The sequence below is a fragment of the Setaria italica genome, chromosome I, assembly GCF_000263155.2.
Source record: "Setaria italica strain Yugu1 chromosome I, Setaria_italica_v2.0, whole genome shotgun sequence".
Lineage (NCBI taxonomy): Eukaryota > Viridiplantae > Streptophyta > Magnoliopsida > Poales > Poaceae > Setaria > Setaria italica.
The window spans coordinates 6225634-6235887 of NC_028450.1; the positions used below are offsets into that span (position 1 = coordinate 6225634).

Consider the following 10254-nt stretch of genomic DNA (forward strand, 5'->3'; position numbering starts at 1 on the left):
CCTATGATAAAGTAAAATGGTCTTTTTCTTCAGCAAACTTTAAGAATTAGGGCCCGTTCGGTTATCCCGCAATGAGGCTCGGAACAGCCCGTTCCACCTGTATTATTTCCAGCCGGATTGGAAACCAGCCCGCAACGAAAAGCCCGTTCGGGTTGGACCGGCCCGGGAACGAAACATGCTAGGAACGGCCATTTCCTCACCTCCACGGCCCGGAAGACATCCCGACCTCATCCCTCCCGGAACGGATCCTGGCAAGGCGATGACGCGAGGCGGAGCTGGCGGCGCCGCGAGGTGGCGGCACGGCACATCCCCGATGGCCACGACTGCGACAGTGACGGCGACGACAACCGCATCCCGTTTGACGTCCACGCTCTCCGTCCCCTTCTTGCCGGTAAGCCGTGCCTCCTCTCCCGCCCTCACGTTTCTTATTCTGGTCTCTTGATTTGGAGCAGCCGCCGACGGCAGCTGCGTCCGTGCGAGTTAACTGGCGAGGGGGGAGGGTGATGAGGAGACCTGCGCCTCGGGCGCCATGTGGGCGGAGGAGAGGGGAGAGGGGAGGGAGTTGGGAGTGGGGGTTTCTTTCTCTAGGGGAGGCGCCCCCTTTGCTTTGCTATGCTTTGGTAAATCACAATGCTACTCTGTGGATTGCTATTGCTTATTGCTGGGGAAGCTTTTGATTTTGATGGTGGCTTGGGCTTGGATTGGAACACGATGACTGTGTGTGTAGTGGCTGCCGCGTGCTGTGATTCTCTGAACCTGATAGCACAGGCCCTGGTGTGTGTGTGTAGATTTTCTTGTAGAAGTTTTGCTTTAGAAATCGAAACTAGCATCAGTATAGTTATGGTTTTCAATTTGTATGACAACCACTGGTAGGAACCCGTAGGACATGCATTTTGCTTTCAAGCCAACAAATACTTCTATGCTCTTGCTCTTGATGGTCAATATACAAAACTGTTGCAGTACGTAGCAAGCTATTCTTAAGTTTTTGGTGGTAGAGTCTGTCAAGCTGTATCCTTAACTTCAGCTGATGTTCAGTTGTATTTTGCTAGACATGATAGTGACATATTGCTAACACTGTCTGATACTTTGTCGTATTCAATGGAATCAATCACCATAAACTGCGAAGATTGTAACATCTGTTTTTCTGAAAACTGGACTGCAGTTCGTATTTTGGCTGTATCTTCTAGTTTCTTTTTTATGAGACGACCAAAGTGGTGTCAGATAACGTGACTGTATGTTTCTTGGTTTTCACATGTGAGATTTTGTACGTTTCTTAGTTTTCATACAAGATGTTTCTTGGTGTCTGAACCTATCTGATTACACTCCGTACTTCGCAATTGTCAGTATACTGTATATGAAAATTTTGCATCTTAGAACACATGCCTAGCATAATTTTAGAACACATGCCTAGCATCTTAACTGTTAAGTTTAGAAAATTCAGTTTTGACACTTTGATTCACTGCCCAGAGACTTCAGTTATTTTTTGTTTGTCCTGTACCATAGGTTCTTTGTAATTTGGTCCTCCATGACACTTTGTTCTTGGCTGACCATTCCAATATGCTTTCGTAGTGGACTCTCCCTGTAACAGCCCTCAATCAAATTTTGTATGTTTCTTGTTTCTGTTAGCACTCCCCTTTTTTTACACTTCAGATATGGATTAAGTTGAGTTACTCAACATCAAATTGTGATGCTCTACCTTGTTCAGAAACAAATGTTTCTTTCTGTATGTTTCATGCGTCTGTTAGCACTTTTCTTTTTTTACGCTTCAGATATGAGTTCAGTTGAGTTAACATCAACTTGTGATGCTGTGCTTCATTCAAAATAGATGTTTGTTAAGATTTCACACGTCTGTTGCTCTTCTCTTTTTTTACACTTAAGATATGAATTCAGTCAAGTTAAAGTGTTAAAACATGACATTTTTTTTATTGCCAATTCTTGTGCATAAAAACTGACATTTTTTTATTGCCAATTCTTGTGCATAAAAACTGACATTTTTTTTCGTCGTCACAATTCCACGTCTGGAACACTTACATTTCCATTGAGTTGAAGGGCTTCGCCGGTTTACCTCCTGCAAGTAATTGATTACTTCTACAAGTTTGGATTAACAAGACTCTCTCCTAGATGCTACTATATGTTACCAGATGCTGAGTCATGTCATGGTTCCTGTCAGTGATGGAATGGTTCATTTGATTAAAAATGTTTGGTATGCAACAACGCGTACCTGAGAAATTCACGATGTTTCCTATGTTGGTAGTTATTCATGTTTTTCTCACTTGATTAAAAATTGTGTATGGCTGAAGTTGTTTTCTCACAAAGTTTCAGTGAACAATGTCCTGCAGCAAATATTTATCTGAACAACGTGAATTGAACATTGTAGTTTATGGTGACATTGTGTATGGCTGAAGTTTTGAACTGAAGTGACAGGATCCAATCCTTTGCTGCCGAACGCATGATAATTGCTTGCTTAGAAGCATTCCTGATGGATTAATTCCACGCCGGGAATGAGTGAAAGGGCCGGATCCACTGATTATATATGAATTAATTAAATTAATTCAACTGGAGGTTGATAGTTTATTTGTTGGGGAAGAGTCGATCCTTCTCATTTCAGGATTGATCATCTTGAGTTCTCTGTTGAGAATCCCGGCCTGGAACCGTTCCTGGTCTGGAACCATTCCTTTGCTGCCGAACGAGGCCTTAAGGGGTTTAACCAAAAATGGTGCAGATGGATTGAAAATTTTGTTTCAGGAGGGAGTGTGGGCATCAAAGTTAATGATGACATTGGGCACTACTTCTAAAAAAAAAGTCTTAGACAAGGAGATCCTATATCACCAATATTATTTAATATTGTGGCAGACATGCTCTCTATTTTGATTAAGAGAGCAAAGGAAGATGGCCAAATTAGAGGGGTCATTCCTCATTTGGTGGATGATGGGTTATCTATTCTGCAATATGCAGATGATACAATCATATTCATGGATCATGACTTGGAGCAAGCTAAAAATACGAAGGGTGGTGCAAGGTGCAACAGCTACGGCATAACTGTCAAACATGTTGTTCGATGGTGGCGCTATCCAGCGATCGATGGTTGTTTTTCGGCTGTGTCGTGCTTTGTCATTGAATTGTTAGTGAGTTGTGTTTCTCTCCTCTCTGTGTTGTACCCTGGTGTTGTATCCTTATGCTCATGTTCTTCTGGGTGTTCAATGGCCCAACGCTTGTAAGGTGCTTTGCACCAAAACCATCACCGGCTAGCCCGGCATCTGTGGTTTAATGAAATTCAGGTGGGACTTTTCATCCACTGGTGACTTCTCAAAGAAAATTTTACCAATATGGCAATGGCAAAGTCCCTACAAGCGCTCGATTCTGTTATTGACATTGAGGAGATTACTGATGCAACCTATGGCAGTGGCAAACTAGAGAAAAAGTCAAGTAAAAGAGCGACTACAATGGATGATGTAAACCTGATGGAGAAGGCAATGAATTTGGTGGCTAAGAAAAATTCTCTGGAACCAGGTAATTGCTTATCGTTCCCATCTATCTCAGATTCTAATATTATTTCTAGAATTACCAACCTAGATGTTTCTATGGGTAGAGATAATAGTATTATATCTTCTGTTACCTCTCTTAAAAATATAGAAATTGATAGGTATAAGTGTCGGTTAAATATGGTGCTTGTAACAATAGGTCGCCCTCTCCAAAAAATAACCTGGATGAGGAAGAAAAAGATCCTTTAGATGCACAACTCAGCCACATTTATGGGGATTTTGATGAGACTGTGCACGAGGAGGGTCTAGACCATACTTGCAGTGATCTAGTTGCTACACCTTGTAAGAAAAAAAATCTAATTCTAGCAAAAAGAATAAGTTGGGCTTGACACCCAATAAACATACATCACCTTTAAAGTCGAGTTTAAAATGAAAAGGATCTCTGGAATAGCAGAGGTCTCGGAACTTGGCTAAACACGTGTATTTGGAAGATTTGGTTAAAGAGGAGCAAATTGATTTTATTGCTCTCATGGAAACGGGTCGGGATCAATTCCCGGATGGAACCCTTAAAAAATTAAGTGGTGGCAAAGAATTTATTTGGCATTATATGGCGCCACATGGTCACTTTGGGGGTATTCTTCTTGGAGTTGAGCTTATGGTATTTGATATTGGTTCCATCGATGAAGGGGACTTTTATGTTAAGTTCACACTTCGAAATAAAAATGATGACTTTAAGTGGGCTTTGTTTGTAGTTTATGGTCCGGCACAAAAGGAACATAAAGAATTTTTTTTGATAGAAATAGCACACGCATGTAGTAAAGAATCGCTACCATATGTTATTGGTGGGGATTTTAATATTATGCGTTATCCTCAAGATAAAAATAAGGACAATTTTTTGATGCAAAGTGGCCAAATTTATTTAACATGGTCATTCAAAATCTTGATCTAAGAGAGATTGAAATGTCAGGTCACCAATATACTTGGACGAGTAACGGGGATGATCCAACCTTTCAGAAACTAGATAGGGTCTTAGTAAGTACAGAGTGGGAACATAAATTTCCCGTCACAGCGGTACATGAAAGAGATAGAAGTAATTCCGATCACACACCCCTTTTATTAAACACAGGGGCTTCTTCTCATAATAGACATCAACCACTGTTTAAATTTGAACGTGGATGGCTTATTCGAGATGGTTTCTATGATTTGGTTGCTAATAAATGGAGATCCGAAACCAAAGGAACGACTGCGATGGATAGATGGCAGAATAAAATAAGAACTCTTCGGCAATTTTTGAGGGGTTGGGCTAAAAACATAGTTGGACATAATAAAAAGGAAAAGAAGAAATTAATCCATATGATTGATGATCTGGATAAAAAAAAGCTGAGAATAGGATGCTCTCTGGCTACCTCAATGAACGATTAGTTCAACTATTGAGGGAGGAGGAAATTATATGGTATGAAAGAGCTAAAACAAATGACCTTTTGGAAGGTGATGATAACACCCAATATTTTCATCTGGTTGCTAATGGTAAACATAGAAAATAACACATCTTCGAATTAGAGCAAGAAGATGGTGTAATAGTGGGTGACGCTGAATTTGAAAGCTTATATCACCAACTATTATAAGGGGTTATTTGGACCCCAGAAGATAATAATTTTAGCATGGTAGAAATGCAAAATGATGACATACCTTAGGTGACTACGGATGAAAATAATTTCCTAAAATCACCGGTCACAAAGAGGGAAGTGAAAGAGGCTGTATTCCAAATGGAGCATGACAAGTCTCCTGATCCTGATGGTTTTCCAGTAAAATTCTATCAAGTCTTCTGGGAAATTATAAAATTAGATCTCCTGGCACTATTTGCTGATTTTTATGCTGGACGCATCCCTTTGTATAGCCTTAATTTTGGAGTAATTACTTTACTTCCAAAAATAAAAGAGGCAACAAAGATACAACAATAAGGGATAAGGTACCCACGAGTCCCCATCGACCAGGATACTAATCGGTTCTGACAGGTGGGCCCGCCCGATCACGCCGTACGGGCCAAGACATGAAGATACGTGGAACGCAAGTCCGGAAGCCGGGCAAACAGATTCCGTTCGGATATTGCGGGATATATGTTGTAGTCCGACTCAGATTGCTTTCCACGTAACAATCGATTAGGATTAGATCCTATCTTGTATAATATAGTCCACTATCCTCACACTACTGTGGCAAATATTATAAGTCAAACGCCATAGAATATCTCTTTTAGAAGAGCTTTAATTGGGGATAAATTGACTGCTTGGCGTAACCTTGTAGCTAGAATAGCTTCCTACCAACTTTTTAATGGGAGGGACAAATTTATATGGGATTTGCATAGACATGGAATTTTTACTGTGTAAGATCTATGTATCAGCCTTTCATCAATAATAGATTTATATGGAAATTAAAAATACCTCTAAAAAATAAAGATTTTCCTTTGGTACCTTCAACGAGGTGTTATTTTAACAAATAATAGCTTAGCTAAGAGAAACTAGTCCGGAAATCAAAAATGGTTCCCAAACATCTCTTCTTTGATTGTCAACATGCCAAGATAATTTAGAGAGTTGTTAATATAGCTACTGGGTTAACCCCACCAAAATTAATAAGGCATATGCTTGGATATTGGTTAACAGGTATAACAAAGAATGATAGAAACTTGATTTTTGTTGGGGTTGCAGCTCTTACGTGGACAATTTGGTACACGTGTAATGAAGTGGTTTTTGAGAAAAAATAATTTATCTCTTTTATGCAGACTGTTTTCAGAGAAGCGGCCGCGGTTTTGATCCCTGCCAGTGGCGGAGCTAGCGATCAAACCGAGCTCGGGCGGAAGCCTAAGACCGCTCCCTTCCAATCTACCGTTGCAACATGTTCAGTACCTGAACAACTACCAAAACCACTAGCCTAACAACATATCTGATGACTAATACATGCACATACAAGCTAACACCTAGCTGCAAGTTCCGGGGAGCCCGGGCAACGGCCAGGGTGGCCGGGCCTTGGCTCCGCCACTGATCCCTGCTACAGCGTGAGGGTGAGGGTAGAAGAGAGACTATCCGTTTGGCAAGTAGAGCACTGGAGGTCGTCGCCTTGGATATATTTGCCGAGAATGGATGGAAAAACAATAATAGATTTTGCTTTTGATTCCTTCCTATCGTTTGCGTGCTCTTATACCTTTTACTTGTGATCAGCTTATGAGCTGAGAATGTTGTAAAAATTTGGTTGAATATTTTTTCATTTTCTAAAAAAAAAGCTGCTGTCAGTCATGCATCACGTTGTTGCCGAAAGGCCGAATCAGGGGATTCTGTTGGCACAGAGTTTCGCCTCACATCAAACTCCGCTGTCAGATCCAATCATGAAAGATGCGCTGCTGATATGTCGGTGCCGCGACTAGTCAATCACCGAAAGTATATATGAAACAAAAGCAAAACAATTTTGGAGCCAAAGGAAATTGAGAAGTTAAAAGCTGAAACTTGTTTATGTAGTTTCTGTTCTCGCTCAGTAGAGCTGCACATACACAAGTACACAACACAGCATTTCCTAGTTAAACTAATCTCTCCCAGAAAGAAGGCCAGAACCCCTAGGCATCTACATCTTCGACATGATCGCAGTGGTGGGACCTTTCACAGGAGGCGCACTGTCAACACAGCACAGCCTAGTTATGTGTCCTACGGTGCCACGCCGGCGCGCGCGCAGCTCACCGCGCCACGGCGGCGCGACGCGACGATAGCAGGTGCCAGAACGACGGCGTCCAGAACGGCGGCGCCCGGTTCCGGCGCTCCGGCACGGTGGACGCCCCGGTGGCCTCCAAGCCCAGCATGTCCCACATCACCTGGACGTCGTGGTACCCGCAGGTCTGCACGTCCCTGTGGAGGTCGACGATCCCAGCGCTCTCTGCATTGCAGAATGTGCAAAGAAAAGGAAGTGTTAGTGCGGAGCACTAGTGACCGGACATTTTGGAAAGAGAAGATAAATCCCTAAATTGACCGTGTCAAGAACTCAAGATCATCGTTAACGAGGATTAGTGAATGGAAGGGGTAGTTTTGCGTGTCGTTTGTAGATAAAGGAATGGGTCCTCCACTCCTACTAGGGGCGGCAGAACAGAAGCAGTGCCAAATGGCTCCTTTTATGCTAGGACGAGAGTGTTGACAAACTGGAAAAGATTAACAAGTGGAGAGCCATAGTAATTTACAAGGTACTAATTGGCTAGGCCAGGGCTCCAAGGCAAGGCAGAAACTGAACATGTATGGCCAAACAAAGCCGTTGAAAGCAATGGGGTGCGTCGAATTACTGGTGGTCTCCAGAGATGGGCTTAGTATAGGAGTGTCCGTCCTTGTCGCTTCTTGTTGAAAGATAAAATCTTTTGACACAGTTTGGGCCTGTTTAGTTCCCTAAAGTTCTAACTTTGGTATTATGAAAAAGAAGATTCTCATCACATCAAATTTGCGGTACATGCATGGAGTACTAAATGTAGACAAAATTAAAAACTAATTGCACAGTTTTGTTGTACTTTGCGAGATGAACCTTTTGAGCCCAATTAGTCAATGTTTGGACAATAATTCACAAATACAAACGAAATGCTACAGTTACGCATTTATGGCAAAATATAAACTTTGCCACTCCCAATTTGGAATCAAGATCTCGATGTCCATCAGATTCTTGGGACGATCAAAATGTTGAGGAAGCAGCTAGATCGTACTACGAAGCAACATGTGTCTGAGTGTCTCTGCGATTCTGCAAAACTCCTGCAGCATTGCGCATCGAATTTTCCGTGTACGACCAACTTCTCGAAACAGAATTGAACTTTTTTTGAAAAACAAACAGAATTAAACTATGGCGCGCCAACTGAATCATCACTAGCATGATTCCTTCTGTTCCTATTTCTCTTGGTCGTCGCCCAGATCGATCGAGGAATGCACGTGGAGGAAGCGATCAACGGAGAACACAAGGAGACGAGGCGGATTTTCGATGAGCAGGCACTTTTTTTTTTTTGAAACGCGATGAACAGACACTTACCGGCACGGCCCTTGCTGCGCCCGCGGAGGCGCCCCGCGACGACGGCGAGCCAGGCGCGTCGCGCCGGCGCGACCACCCGCGCGCGCCACCACGCCATGGCGCGCCCCCCGGCGACCCTCGGTGCCGCCCCGCGCGGCTCCGCCGGCCGCCGGGCACGGCCTCCAAGCCTCGCCGTGGCTCCTCCTGACCGACGGCGCGCGCACGCTCGGCTCGCGCCCAGGCGCGCGACCTGACCAGCGCTCGTCGCCTGACGCAGATGCACGGCTTCTGCACACTTCCTTCCGCTGCCGCTGCTAATGGAGCATCGGATTACTTTATATAGATCCAGGATCACATGGCGTGGCGGGCGTTTAAACTCGCACGGCCCTTCCCACAGTGCCACTAATCAATGCCGCTGCCGCTGCCGCTGCCGCCGCCTCTTTGTCTTTGTTTCGCGAGAACTACACGCCCGCTCTACCAGCCCGGAGCCGGTGGCGCGGTCCGTTCGCTGCGGGTTCGCTTCTGATGCGATCTCCGCCAGGCCGGCGGGCGGCGGTCGCACGGGGGCGGGCGCGTCTGGTCGGATCGGGCGCGCATGTGCGGGCGGATCGCGAGTCGAGATTCACGTGCCGGGGCGCGCGATCTGTTTAATTTGTTTATGTGCCATGTGTGCGTTAGGGAGTACGTGTATCCCCGTGGGCCGTGGGCCGTGGGGCACTGAGATCGCATGCGCGAGCATGATGAATTGATGATGATGCGCGATCGATGGAGATTGATTTGGAGCCCGGCCGGCGGTTGGGACCGGCCGGTCGTTGGCGACGGAACGGAAGGCAATCAAGGCGCGGGGGGTCTTGATGCCAGGAGCACGTACGTGGGCAGGTACCGCCGCGCTTGGGTACGGCGATCTCACGTTACGTTGCGCCCGCCGAGCAGGTTGGGGACTTGGAGGTGGTGGCTGCCTGGGCTGGAATGCTCGTCGGCTACGCGCACGGCGCACGGGCTGCTCCCGCGATGATATCAGCCGCCCGGACGCGCACGGGCGGGCCCTCGTCGGCGACGTCGCAGGAGGATATCAGGACACTGCTGCCATGTGCCGTATTTTTCTTTTGAGACCTGAAGCAACGAGTCGAGAGATGGGGCGGAACAAGGCCCAGCAGATTGGTCATTTTTTTTCACGGGGGTAAGTGTGAGTCGTCCCATCCATCAAACAATCATAACGAACCGCCGCAGATTTCCGGCTCTTTTTCTAAAAAAAAATCTCAGTTCATCAAGAAAAAGGAAACAGTGCCAAACTAGAAAGCTCGAAAATACCCAGATGAGATGAGCCACCTGCCATGCCATGCCAATCCTCTCGGCTGCAGCATGACTACGAACGGACATGTATCCGAGGTATGTATAATCGGCAACTGGAACTGCAAGAAATCTAGTCAATTCGTCGCCGTCGTCATGATGGGCTGGTGGCTTTGACGACGTCGGCCCAAGCCCAACAACTCATCCTTCCTCTTATACGTTGCTTCGGGCCTTGGTGGCAGCCCGCTCAACCGGAGCAGCGCCATCCACTGTGACACTTGGCATCACGTACGTCCCTCACTCCCTCCTCCACACCACGCCATGGATCACAGCTTCACGAGTCATGATAGCGAGAAGCACTTGGCGTCATCCAGTTGGGGCTCGTCTGTCCCTTTGCGGCAGAGTCCCGTGCCTGCCGAGTTGGAAGCAGCACACACCCAGTGGCGCCTACGGTCAGGCGACCACG

General features: G+C 45.6%; 1 long non-coding RNA gene across 2 annotated transcripts; it reads left to right on the forward strand.

Moving 5' to 3' along the window:
• Positions 1-211: 211 nt before the first annotated feature.
• On the forward strand, positions 212-3295 carry LOC105913686. 2 transcript variants are annotated; one of them, XR_002676177.1, is made up of 2 exons: positions 212-391; positions 2050-3295. It is a non-coding gene; the product is annotated as an uncharacterized LOC105913686 (long non-coding RNA). The 2 variants fall into 2 exon arrangements; XR_001163275.2 differs by having other exon boundaries at positions 2956-3295.
• The last annotated feature ends 6959 nt before the right edge of the window (positions 3296-10254 follow it).